General features: G+C 43.5%; 1 long non-coding RNA gene across 6 annotated transcripts in view; it reads right to left on the bottom strand.

Moving 5' to 3' along the window:
• LOC125078261 (uncharacterized) overlaps window positions 1–12,683 on the bottom strand; it is a 127,284-nt gene extending 114,601 nt beyond the window's left edge. For all 6 annotated transcript variants that reach the window (XR_007120847.1, XR_007120845.1, XR_007120840.1 and 3 more), the window contains exon 1: window positions 12,272–12,683. This is a non-coding gene — a long non-coding RNA (uncharacterized LOC125078261). The remainder of the gene's footprint in view (window positions 1–12,271) is intronic.
• Between the last annotated feature and the right edge of the window lie 649 nt (window positions 12,684–13,332).

Raw genomic sequence — 13,332 nt, 5'->3', positions numbered from 1 at the left:
ATAATGTAAGAAGAGGTCTGCAATTTTTTTTTTAAAGTACATCCTAAAATATATGGGAGTGAAATGAAATAATGCCCTGGGATTTACTTTAAAATATATCAGAAAAAAAAAAAAGATGATATGGCACAAATCTTAATAATTGTTGGATCTGGGTGATGGGTATACATGGGTTTATTCTACTACTCTATTTTTTGCATATGTTTGAAATTGTTCATAATAAAAACATTAGGTTCAAATGAAATGAACCCACCCCACTCCTTCCCCTACTGTGCACAATGAAAGTTTGATACTTTCTGTTCATTTCTAAATTAAACCATAGACAGGGGGAAATGCTAGTAAGAACCCCTCGACTGATTTCATGATATACTAAAAGGTGTGGGAGGCGTGGCCTGAGACTGTCGGCCACCTTGGTCTTTGCTCTGCACATACGAATCATTCTCACACAGAAGACACTTTTTGGTCACTTGAATGCACATTAAAAACAAAAAGCCTAATTCTACTCAATGTTTCCCACTTCTAAACATGTGACGCGTCTTGACATTTCGCTAGTTGTCTATTCAAGTTCAACGTAAATAGCCGCTGCTGCTTCGGGAGCGCCGGATGACGTCTGTCACAGTACAAGGATGTGTGTCTCTCTGGTGACATCTAAATGTTGATCTTGTAAATTCTACAGCAACACATAATGTAGTACAAAGATATGCCAAGTAGCATCAAAAACATTTTTTTTTCAAAATCTGGGTTTAATATAAATGTCAAATCAAATGGAGAGGAAAACAAATTACAAAAGTATTTCAAATGACTTCAGCTCATTAATTATCTCCATTGGTGATATTTTGAACTTCGGACACGTAGGTTATTCGGTGCTTTCCGTTGTGAATTATAGTTGCTAATTTACAAAACAAATGAATTGTATAAGCTCATTTAAAAAAAAAAAGACTAATTCTACTTCTGTACTAAGTGGGAATTTCCAACATTAAGTATGTCTATCTATACCCAGTGTTTTCATTGTGCTAAGGGATGGATAAAAAAAAAAAACCCTATGATCCACACACCTTCCTTTGCTATCCCGAGGAAGTTATCCGTTGCTTCTACAGTGCCTCTCTGGCTCTGTAAAGCTCTTTCCTACCTTCTTTCCCAAATCTCGGTGTAGTGGGTATTGTTGGCGGGCTTTCTAGCATCCTATCACTGCCTCCTATACCCCCTCATTTTCATTTTTTTTTTAAGTTTTATTTATTTATTTGACAGAGAGAGAGATCACAAGTAGGCAGAGAGGCAGGCAGAGAGCCTGATGCGGGGCTCGATCCCAGGACCCTGAGACCATGACCTGAGCCAAAGGCAGAGGCTCAACCCACTGAGCCACCCACATGCCCCCTTATTTTCATTTTTAAAAAATATTTATTTGAGAGACAGAAAGGGACGGTGGGGAGAGAGAGAGAGAGTAAGTGCAGGGGGAGGGGCAGAGGGAGAAGGAGACAAACAGACTTCCCCCTGAGCAGGGAGCCTGACCTGGACTCAATCCCAGGACCCTGAGAGCATGACCTGAACCAAAACTAACAGTGAGACCCTTAACGGACTAAGCCAGCCAGGTGCCCCGACCCCCTTTCCTCCTTTTTCACTGCAACTTAGTTTTTTTTTTAAGATTTTATTTATTTATTTGACAGACAGAGATCACAAGCAGGCTGAGAGGGAAGCAGAGAGGGAGGGGGAAGCAGGTTCCCTGCTGAGCAGAGAAGCCAATGTGGCTCCATCCCTGGACCCTAGGATCATGACCTGAGCTGAAGGCAGAGGCTTCAACCCACTGAGCCACCCAGGCACCCCCGCAACTTAGTTTTATTCAGAGATCTCATCTCTCCAAGGTGACACACTTCAAGGAATGTGTCCCATCCCAACAGGTAGTTTCAGGGGATACACTCCAATTCATCTAAGCCAGTTATGCTAATCCTTGCCTTCTTCTTGCCATTGCCATTCTGTGATAAAATTCTGACCAATGAGACAGGACAGCAAGTCAGCCAGGAGGGTTTCTGGGAAATATTCTCCTGCTCCTAAGAAGCAGAAGATGGTTTATTTGGACATCATCTGGCCTTCCTGTGGGGCTGGGACTCCTGCAGCATCTTTCCGTCAGCCTCCAAGGAGACTTCACACAGGGGAGGGCCAATCTAAGAGAATCACACAGCCACAGACCAGAGGCTCCTACTCCTGACTTTCTTACAGTATGAAATGATCGATTCCTTGTCAGTTAAGCCGCCGGCATGTAACTTGCAGGTAAGAGCTCTAAATGATACATTAGCTTTTTAAAATTCCAGAAAAAAACATCGGATCCGTCCTTGGTTAAGCAGACTATGAACTTCAACTAATAGCGGACCTGCGGGACTCCCAAACAGCTGGTCTCTTCACCTCAAAAAACAACAACAAAAAAAAGTAAGTATACGAGTAGGTACGGTACCAAGAAAAAACCCCAACGGCACAACTCTCTTAAGTCTAGGGGTATTCTAGCAAATGGGGTGAAGTCAAATAGAGCAAAAAAAGTAGATAAGAAAACTGCTGCCTCGGTTAACCCTATTAGAACTAGGGAAAAAAGAACTCTCACACTTCTGACTTTCACACATCATTATCCCTAATACGTTTGGAGGCACGACTCTAAGGTGTCAGCTGCTAGAGAAGGATCTTAGAATTCTGGCTAATTACAGACAAGCTGCACACTTAAAAAGATGTCCAAACGGCTAAAGTTCTGAGCAGACACAAGATAGGCTGACCTATTTCATTACGTTGTACTGAAGCAGAGGGTATAGAAGCAGGTGATGGCTGAGGTCAAGTTTCAGCAGAAGGAGAGATGCTGATCTCATCTTGCTGAAGGAGGGATGGGGGCGAAGGAGGATCGACTGAATATTGACAACAGATCCTTTTGTGGGGAGAGCGAGGCTAGGCCACCCTCATTCTGCAATTGAGGAGAGATTACTGGGCAAGGGAACGATCACTCCTTTCCATTTTTAATTTTTAGAGAGGCATGCCTGGTGCAAGAAAAGGTAGGTCGCTCTTGGTTTCCACTAAACTGTAGGAGGGTAACATGAAGATAGTGGTTTTAACTCTAAAAAGAAAAAAAAATAAAAAAACTTGGGCTCCTTGAAAGAAAGGAACTATGTAATCTTAAAATAAGAATAATTATGTATTTTATGTAAAAGAGTTATATGCTTGGCTTATGGTATTTAAAGCAAAATGATCGCAGCATATGTTTGTTTTATATTATTTGAAAAGTGGCATTTGAATTTAGAACATTGCCTAGCACGTAGTAGGCACACAGAACCCGGCTGAAGTACTATTCGTTGACTAATTACTAGAAGAGAGTTTGAAAGGACGAAAGCATATTGTTTATTCGTCTGAATAGAAGGGGAAAACCTTTTTTTAAGTTTTAAAACTTTTAAATAAGCTTAACGTCTTTTTTGTATGATATACCTTTAGAATAAACGATTCCTATTATTAGCTTTGGGTTTTTTTTTAAGCTGACAATTTTTTAAACTAGCAAATATATTTTTAAACAGTTTCTAAAACTAAATGAAGCTTGATAATTAGGTGTAAATTGAGATGTGAGTGGCAATTCTATTTAAACTCTTTCAAATCCATTCTATACTTGTTAGTATTCTTAATATAACATTTGAATTTTAGAAGAATTTGAATGGAGATAATATATAGTCATATCTACTTGCTCTGGAGGCTTCCATGGATTTATTTCAAACAGGTTTTTGGTTTATTTTTCTAAAATTCCATAAGTCTAGTCTAGTACCTTAACAGGATTTTCACTGATAGGGGCAGGACATTATGAACCGCATCTCAAACATGTACAAAGTACATTTAATTTTAATGTGACCCACACATGTACTATTTCTTAGAAGCTTATCAAATCTAAGCCTTTGAAAATGCATACACTGTAACAGATTTTTCAAAAACATGATGGAAAATATATACCACCCAGCTAAACACTCTCTTGATTTAGAATCGAGGCCTATATGTTTCTATTTCCATAGTGACTATTGCTGTGGAATCGACATGTTTTAATTTAGATTTGAGATTATAAACATCATTTGGAGACAGAATTTATTTTCTCTCCTACAACTTCTGAAAATTGATCAGTCTAAGTGCGACAGAACAGAAGCAAATTCTGGAGCAGGATTTAGAAATTATCTGGCTTAAGAGGCATTGTATCTAACAAAAGGTGAGTATTGACAGAAATTCATGGCTTTTTAATCCTTAAATTTTTTTCTTGTAGCTTTGTACTTTATACAATAAGCTAAAGAAGGGATTTCTTAATCAGGCCTCCTTCTAAGCCTGTATTTGTTTAAAAAACAAAACAAAAAATAAAAACACAGGGTGACTAGGTGAGTACAGATTCTGCAAAGGTTTGGGTCTAAATTTCCTGAAAAGTTGAAATGAGACATTTTTGTCTTTACCAATTATCTAGGAAGAGTAACTTCGGTGGGGTTCACATTTGGGTCAAATGAAAATTAGCAAACCGAATTGCTCATGGAAGGGAAAGGGGAGAGCAAATTCTATTCATTCATTAGTTTTTTCAATGAACTTTTTTGGAACCCCTACTATCCATGTGCCCAGGAAGCTTGTGGGCAGGAGGAGGAGACCAGCAAGTGAGGCAGAGGCTGGGTACCTGCTGTTGCAGAGAGCTAGTAGATGCTGGCAGAGCAGAAACAAAGCCCTGGGGCAGGGGGCACAAGGGGGAGCCTGGGGGGGCATGGGGGGGGCACAAAGTGCCCTGCAATCTCTGCAAAACAAAAAGCTTTAATAAACTCGAAGGAGGGACACCTGGGAGGCTCAGTGGGTTAAGCCTCTGCTTTTGGCTCAGGTCATGGTCCCAGGGTCCTGGGATCGAGCCCTGCATCAGGCTCTCTGCTCAGCGGGAGGCCTGCTTCCCTCTCTCTGCCTGCCTCTCTGCCTACTTGTGATCTCTGTCAAATAAATAAAATCTTAAAAAAAAAAAAAAAAAAAAAAAAAAAACCCTCAAAGGAGAGGCTGCTTCTTAAAACAAAAACAAAAACTCAGACTACTCTGTCTACTATGGCGGAATCACACAGCCCAGCTGGCAAGAAGCAGGCACCATCCCACACCTTGGGACCTGCCGTTCTTAAGAAGCCACGCTAATTAAGGTAACGCTTGTACAGCAACATTCAGATTTGGATGAATAGGGTTGAAAAATGCATCATAAATCCATTATCTCCAGCTCCTTCTGATTGCTTTTTTGTTTCCATTCTTAAGAGTAGAGAGAAACCGAGAGGTCTAGATACATACCCCAAGGACTACTAGAACTGCCCCACCCTTAAAGCCAGCTCCTTAGAGAGGGTCCACCATGAAAAGAAATGGGAGTCTGCAGAGGGGAAACCGTGAGAAACATCAGCAGTGACAGGGGACAAAAGATGGCAAGACAGCCATTCATTAATCATTTTATTAAAAGTTTCATTAATAATTAGGCAGATTCACCAAGGACAGCAGAAAGCAAAAAGCTAAGGCTTTGCAGTGTTACTGCAGTACTATTTCTCTTGAAAGTCTTGCAAGTGCTCGTCTGGTACACTGTTTGAAGGGACCATATTTAGCATCTAAGTGACAGTCATTCATTCTTTGAAGGGAGACTCAATGAAGGTTGTTGTTCCTCCAAGGGCAGTGAACAATAGGGCAGATCAAACGAGGCAAGATAGCCATTCATTTCACATTTACTGAGCACCTACTATGTGTTGGGGTCTAGTCTGAGATCCAGGGATGCATCAGTGAAAGAAAATATATAAAGATCCCATCCTAATGGGAGTTTACATTATAGTGGGGGGGAGGGGCAGGGGAGATAGACAATAAATACAGCATAGAAGGGGCAGAAGGAATGTGCGACAGTAAGTGTGTCTGTGGGCATCTAAGGGAAAGTTTCACATTCCAAAGAGATTGGCAGAGGAAGGTCTCCTTCAGAGAGCAAGATCTGAGCAAAGACCTGAAAGGAGAGAAGGACGATCCATAGCGAAGAGGGTTCCAGAGGAAGGCACAGCCAATGCAAGGGTCCTGAGGCAGAAGCTTGCTTGGCATGTATGAGAAACAATGAGGAGGTGTGCAGTAAGTGAGGGGAAGAAGGCAGAGGAGACCAGAGACATCAACTCAAGGGGAAATGGGGAGGAGGTTTGTAGGTCACCGTAAGGCTTTTTTTACTCTGAGTGGTAAGTGGCAAACCCTTAGAGAACTTGGAGCAGAAAAGTGACATGATCCAGTGTTTTTCAGCAAATATTCCACTGAGCACCTACTGTGAGCCAAGCACAGTGTTAGGCCATCTACTTGGGTGCTGGGCATATACTGATGCACAGGACAGACAGAGTCCCCACCCTCATGAAGCTTATATCGGAGTTATAAAGAAAGAAAAGCAAGTCAACTGCCTCGCAGAAATCGCAGCCAGTTGCGATAATGCTGAAAACCACATCAAGGACCTTACATACTGATAGATAGGCACTGTGAGGCCTCTTTTGGGTATGGGCATCAAGAAAGACTTCTTGGAGGTGGCAATATTGGAGGAGAGTCTTAGGGGAGGCAGAGGAGATAGCTAAATAGAACCGTGGAGGAAAGAATGTCAGGAAGAGGGAACCACACATTCAAGGGTCCAAGAAATGAAAAAGTTGTGACCCACTGCAAGGACAGAAAGAAACTAGCAGGTCTCCAAAGCACGAAGAGAGTTACTCAAGAGCAAGTATAGGCATAGGCTGGAACCAGACCAGGCTGGATGGGGAAGTCCAGGCAAAGTGGTCTGAATTAGAACCTGGTGACCTGAGGTAGAAAATAGGCATCATTAGAGAGCTATAGATAAAAAGCTGTGAGAGTTTAAGAAAGCAACTCACATGGGGCATTTGGAAGAAGGAAGTAGTGTTGAGCCAAACCTTCAGGATACACAGAATTTAGCCCCTTCCAGGCAGGGGGGAGAGCTCCTTGGAAGGGGCAAAGCTGGAGGTGGCTTCTAATGCTTACTCAACCAGTAAGAGCGGGGCCAAACTGGAGCCTTCCAGAACCTCCTTTCCCCCAAGTGATAGGACATGTGCCTTGCAGGTTAGAAAGAAATATAAATAATGCTGATAAAATTCCCTGTACACAGAAGATGCCAAATAAATGCAAGTTCTCATGGTAGAATATAAATGCTGTTGGATTTCTGCTCCCCACTCCAAGTGAGAGCATACAAGCAGAGACAACCACAATCCAAATGCTGTACATCGTTCTCCACACGATGTTTTCAAGGAGGAGGTCTGTAACTTCATCACCCCAAGACATGATTGGTGCCTACAACATGCTAAGCATAGAGCCAGCCCTGGACACATAGCAACACGACAACATGACTGTGGTCCTTCCAGTGTACTTGGGAGCCAACGAGAAAGGAATAAGTGAATATAGGATTTGCACAACTCCTAGGAAGGGAGGAAATAGGCAGTGCGTGAGCAGAAAAGAACAGAGGAAGAACATCTAAGTTAATGAGGGGAATAAGGGAAGGGCGCCTGGGTGGCTCAGTGGGTTAAAGCCTCTGCCTTTGGCTCAGGTCATGATCCCAGGGTCCTGGGATCGAGCCCCGCATCGGGCTCTCTCCTCAGCAGTGAGCCTGCTTTCCCCCCTCTCTCTGCCTGCCTCTCTGCCTACTTGTGATCTCTGCTGTTCAAATAAATAAAATCTTTTTTTTAAAAAAATGAGGGGATAAGGGGAGACATAGGTTCTTTCCCAGGGTAAGGCTCATTTGTAGGCCAAACCTGCCCCTACCATTAGTACCCTGTCAATGTCATTGAACCCTGTCCTTTCCAAGAAAGACCTTTCTGAAATAAGCTTATATACTAGGAGGATGAGAAGGAACCGGCCACAAGAAGAGAGAGGTAGAGGAGGGTTAAAGAGGCCACTCCATGAGCTGACTACAGGGAACAGCATGTGCAAAACACCAGAAGTGGGGAAGCTCAAACGGAAACGAGCCACTATTTAAAAAAAAAAAAAAAAAATCTCATGGGGAAATGAAAATCTCCCAAATCCCTCCTCTCTAACAGGACTTTGGCATTTATTTTCCCAGAGGGTGGAATGTATAACAGTGCCTTGCAAGGCTCTTGACTTCCCACGATTTCCCCAGAAGTGATGTGATGAGTACTTTAAGCTTAGAGGAACACTCGTGTGTCCTACAAAGCAGCCCTCGGGGGAGGCAATTGCAAACATCAGTACATTCTTTTTCCAACACAATATTCCTTTGCAGCAGATAGTCAATGGTCGTATGTCAATTTTATAGACCTGAGAGAAAACCACAGAGACCCTGTGCGTCGTCTTCAAATTAATCTTAGTTCTACAGTCAAATCCCACATTAACTCTGGCTCGCTCTACACATCCAACTGTGCTCTGCCCTCCTCCCCAGAGAAAACGTGCAAGTTTTACGATCGATGTCTAACATAGGAGAAATTTATAGGAGAGAAAAAGTCTGGCCGAGAGGACACTTTTACTAGAAGCTATGCATTTTCATGAACCAGCCACACTAGTCAGAGGGCTTTGGCTCCCTGCATTTCTTTTTCCATGAACTCTGTGCCATGATTGAAGTTGGCTGGCGCCTTCCAGTCACAACCCAAGCGATGCTAACCTCTAACGACTTGATCAGTATGTGGGTTTGTGAGGGCAGACTTCACAAGATTCGAGACTGAAGGGGTGATTCAAAAGGAAAGTCTCTGAGAAAATCTGGTCAAGGAAGCTGTTCTATTTGTTTTCTGGTGCTCCTTGAAGACGGCAGCGGCATAAAACCCACTGTCGTTCCCTTTTTGCCTCAGCTTCCAGAAAACTCAGCGTCTGTCCAAGCCAGTCTGCTCTCTAAACCTTACAGGTCCCACATTTTTCTATTTGTTACCTTGATTTTCCATTTATATTGACCACCTTATTCAATACATGGGGATTGGGATAAAATTATGTTAATTCATTTTTGGAAAAAGACAAATAATAATGCTACTTGCCCCAGAGGTGTGCTACATTTTAGGAGTTGTGTTCTTCTAGGCTCAGAGCCCCAAAATGAAAGCCAGCCTTCCTCCCAGCTCACTACTTGACCTCAGCCCACCTTCTTCCTAAAGTCTATGTTGAGACATCCTTTTTTTCTGTGTACTACACTCAACAAATTGTTCCTACATTATGGGAATGCTGGAAAAAAAGAACCAGATCATATCCTGAGTGTTCTTCCTTCCTTTTCGGGGGAGGGGGGGAGGTAGTGGTGGTGTTTTTTATTTCCTCAGCTTTACTGAGATATAATTGACATGTAACTTTGCATACAAGGTGTCGGTTTGCTACACTTCCATTTTGCTATAGGATTACCACCACAGCCTTAGCTAACACCCCCATCCAGTCACGTTTAAGAACCACTCTGTGTGTGTGTGTGTGTGTGTGTGTGTGGTGGGAAGGGTGAGAACATTTAAAAATCAATTTTCTTAGCAACTTTCAAGTATAACATACACTATTATTAACTACATTCACAATGCTGTGTATTAGATTACCAGAGCTTATTTATCTTCTAAGTGGAAGCTTATACCTTTTAACAATCATCTCCCCTTCCCCTCCACTCTCCCCCAACCTACCCCAAGAGGTCTTTCTATGCAAAATAACCCTCCATCTCACCTCTGTTGTGCTGTATTTTTTAACTTCTTTCTTCCTTGAATTGCTTGAAGCAACCTCAGCCCCACCTCACCCTGAACACTCTGTTTTTATTCTGAATATGAAATATGGGGTGTAGGTAGGGTTGTAGGGTTTTCTTCCTCCAGAAGTGTTTCATGTAGTAAAGTAAGCCCTATCCTCTTGGAAGATTCCTGAAACTCAAGGATGAAATTCAAGCAGACAATAAAAATGCTGGACAAGAAGATCTCATCTTTAACTTCAGATGTTCTGCTTCTAAGGGCTAGAAGAAGAAGGTGAATCATGGGTGGGGAGATTACTAGTCAGCATCTTTGGTTGTAAGCCACGGAAAACAACTGTAGCCAATTTATGCGGAAAATTAATCCAGTGGAATGTTATGTGGGACCTAATAAAACAAAGAGTTGTAATGCCAGGTTTGGAAGGGCAGGGATAAGGGCAATTCAAGATGCGTATAAGGAGTAGGCTGATCCACAGTCTCCTTGGAATGGAGGTCCATCAGTGACCTGTAATCTTATCCCTCTGTTCAAGGGTCAGATTCTAAAGACATCATCTCTGTGACCTGGTTTCTGCCCCATGTCTGTCCCTTGGCCAGTGGATGTGACATGGGAAGCCTTCTTCACAATTACAACAGTCTGTGCTTAGTGGACGAGGGCAGCTCCCTCCAAGCAAAACCAGAATGCTGATAACCAAAAGAAGGAAAAGGGGAGGCCGGTCAGGCGGAAACAAACAAATGAACCATCTTTATACTTATGAGCTGTTCAGTAGTGGCAGTGATTGGCACCAAGGCATCCTCTAAACCTCATCATCCCATGAGCTGCCTCACACTTCACTTGAGCGTTCCCTCTCCTGACACTACAGCTAGGTCTCTGACTCCTGTGACTTCAGGAAGTGTGAGAGAAAGAGTGGTATCCTGGAAAGCTCTCACCCAAAAGTCTGTTAAGAGTCTCAAGTTCCTAAGACAAGAAACTACCTCCTTGTGGAAAAATATGGCCTACCCAATATAACTGTTAAACAGTCACATTTAAGTCAAGGATGTGTTGCTTCGGTGATTCCATCTGGAGACTTGGCTGGGAAACACAGGCTTTAAAAACATGGCAGCAGTATCTCTTTCTATAAATTTTTTTACTTTGATCAATTACCATGCCATTCAGTAGGAAAAACTGTATGTGGGTCAATGGCCTATAGCGCGCACTGCCCAGGGATGCTTTTTGTTTTCTGCAGCATACCCTGGAAAACCCTTTTTTGGAGTCCCAAGCAAATTTGAGCTGGACCAACCAATGTACCTGTGAGAAAGAGGCTTTTTTTTTTTTTTTTGTACAAATGGATTAATTCTAGGGTCTACCTTGAGTTTTGTGGATGCTTCTCGTAGCTGCTGGGTACAAGAGGTGTGCCCACATGGCTGCTGGTGCCGACCACCTATGTCAAGCTGATTTCTCCCACGTTAAGGACTTTCATGTCCCATTCTTAGTTCCTTCCTGGTGTTTACATAATCTGAAATTATTTCCTGACTCTTGGCTTATCCGTCATCTGTCTTTGACCACTGGATGAAGATCTACTGGGGTGAACTTTGTCTTGTTTACAGGTCTTTCCCCAGCACAATGCCTGGCACACAGCCTTCAATAAATATTTTTTTACAACTGAATCAGTATGCAATGGAGTGCAAGTATCTGCCTAGACTGAGCAGGAGAACTTTCTAACCCATGGGGAGGAGAAAGAAATGATAACCACCTTTTAATTTTGTACACCTACTATGTGCCAAGCTTTGGGCGCACAGCGGTGAACAAAACAGACAGTCCTTGCCTTTTTAGCGCACGCGGCACTTTACTGTTAAAGAATACTGCAGTCCTGGATGAGCACCGGGTGATGTATGGCACTGCTAAAACACTCTACTGTACACCTGAAACTAATACAACACCGTATGTTAACTCTACTGGAATTAAAATAAAGATACTGCCGTCCTACTTGCTTTTCAGACCAAGGATCTCAAAATTATTTCAACGATGATTCTCATAGTAGTAATTAGTAGTACGAGTAAATAGCTATAATTGATCAAACAGTTACAAAGTGCCTGGCACTTTACACATATTATCTCATTTAAATCCTTCTAACAACCAAGTTAACGTTAAAGATGAGGCAGCTCAGTCTCCCAGTGTTAAGCGGAAACGCCCACAGTCACACACGGCTGGTGTGCGTGGCGGCTGATCTAGGTGACTCCAAAGCCTCCAATACAGCATGTACCTAACCGGCTTCACTCAAAAACAGAAAGGCTTCAGCAGCAGTACTGGGGTAGAAATCCCTGCCCCAAGAGAGCTCTAGCTCCAGGAGACCCCTCCACTGAACCCACAGCAATTTCGAATGCCAACCAGTCACTCCCTCTTAAGGTGCCTCGGCTTCCCGCGGTAACTGCAGCCATTCCCGACTGCCTGCAACAGAATCAGGTGTTTGGCCCCAAGGCATTGCCTCCTAACAGTCCGCTTTGCAGAGAAGAAAGCTGAGGCCTGGAGAGGGCCAGCCTCCAGCCCAGAGTCCCACAGCTGCTCAGAACCAGAACTGGGTTTCAAAGTCACATCCGGCGACATTAAGCCACACCGTATCTCCAAACCCCATACCAAACACCACCTACTTGCGTCAAGTCGCGGTTCTTTAACTTCTGGGCTTTCGCTTAGAGAAAGAGCCTGAGAGAGCTCTTCCTCCGTTGCTCCATCGCATGCACCTCCTGGTCTTCGAAGACTCAAATCAGGCACCACTTCCCCTACAGTGGCATCTCAAGACTTCCCTTTCTTCTGCCCGGTATCAGTCAGAAGTCTTAGGGAGAGAGTAGAGGCTCTGGAGTAGAGAGAGCAAAGAGCCACGAAGTCCAAGTGTGCATCGGGATTCGGTCACACCAGGGTCCCAAGAGGTCTTTAGGGCGGGCTCTTAATTCCTCTCCCCCCTCGCTTTACCACTCTCAGTAGCCGACAGGCTCTGCTAACCTTGTAGCAAATACGCCTACACCACACCTCCAAACTGGCGACCACCCTTCTAAGAAGCCCAGAGGAAAGGCTTCCGGTTTGGCAAAAGTCCTGAGTGGGACTTTTATTGGCCCTATTTGGGTCAGGTGCCCAGTCCTGAGCCACTCACTGTGGCCAGGGAGATGCTGTGCTCTGATTGGCCGGGCCTAGGTCACATGCCCACCGTGGGGGGGACGGACTAGCCCCCACCTTAACCATATGGACTGAGAATGGGGGAGGGGTGACGTCTCCAAAGGAAATGTTGGATGTTGTTACCAGACGGGGAAATGATGATCAGCAGGCAAAAATAACAGATGTCCACTACACACCCAAACCCAGGCTGCATTGAATGCCCAATTTCATCTTCATAACCAAGTTTCGTAAGGGGATTTTTGTTGTCTGTGATTTTTCTCCTCTAATAAACCATAAACTCTGGGACAGTGTCTCTGCCCTTTTCTTCCTAGTCAGCGCGTAGGCTTGGACACATCGAAGGTGTTCAGGTCATATTCGTGGAATGAATGATCAGATGTACTCATTAATTTATGAAGAGCTGATGGTGTTATTTCTTCTACCAAAGAGCATCGTGGTGAGGTGGGAAGAACCCAGAGGCTAAACAGTGTTTCTTAAAATGTAGTCCAGGAAACCCACTGCTTCAGGTTAAAATACAGAATCCTGGGCCCAGAGAAGATCTATT

This window comes from Lutra lutra, chromosome 1, assembly GCF_902655055.1.
Source record: "Lutra lutra chromosome 1, mLutLut1.2, whole genome shotgun sequence".
In the NCBI taxonomy this organism is placed as follows: domain Eukaryota; kingdom Metazoa; phylum Chordata; class Mammalia; order Carnivora; family Mustelidae; genus Lutra; species Lutra lutra.
The sequence above is the reverse complement of the archived record's forward strand: the minus strand, read 5'-3'. Positions and strand labels throughout refer to the sequence as shown.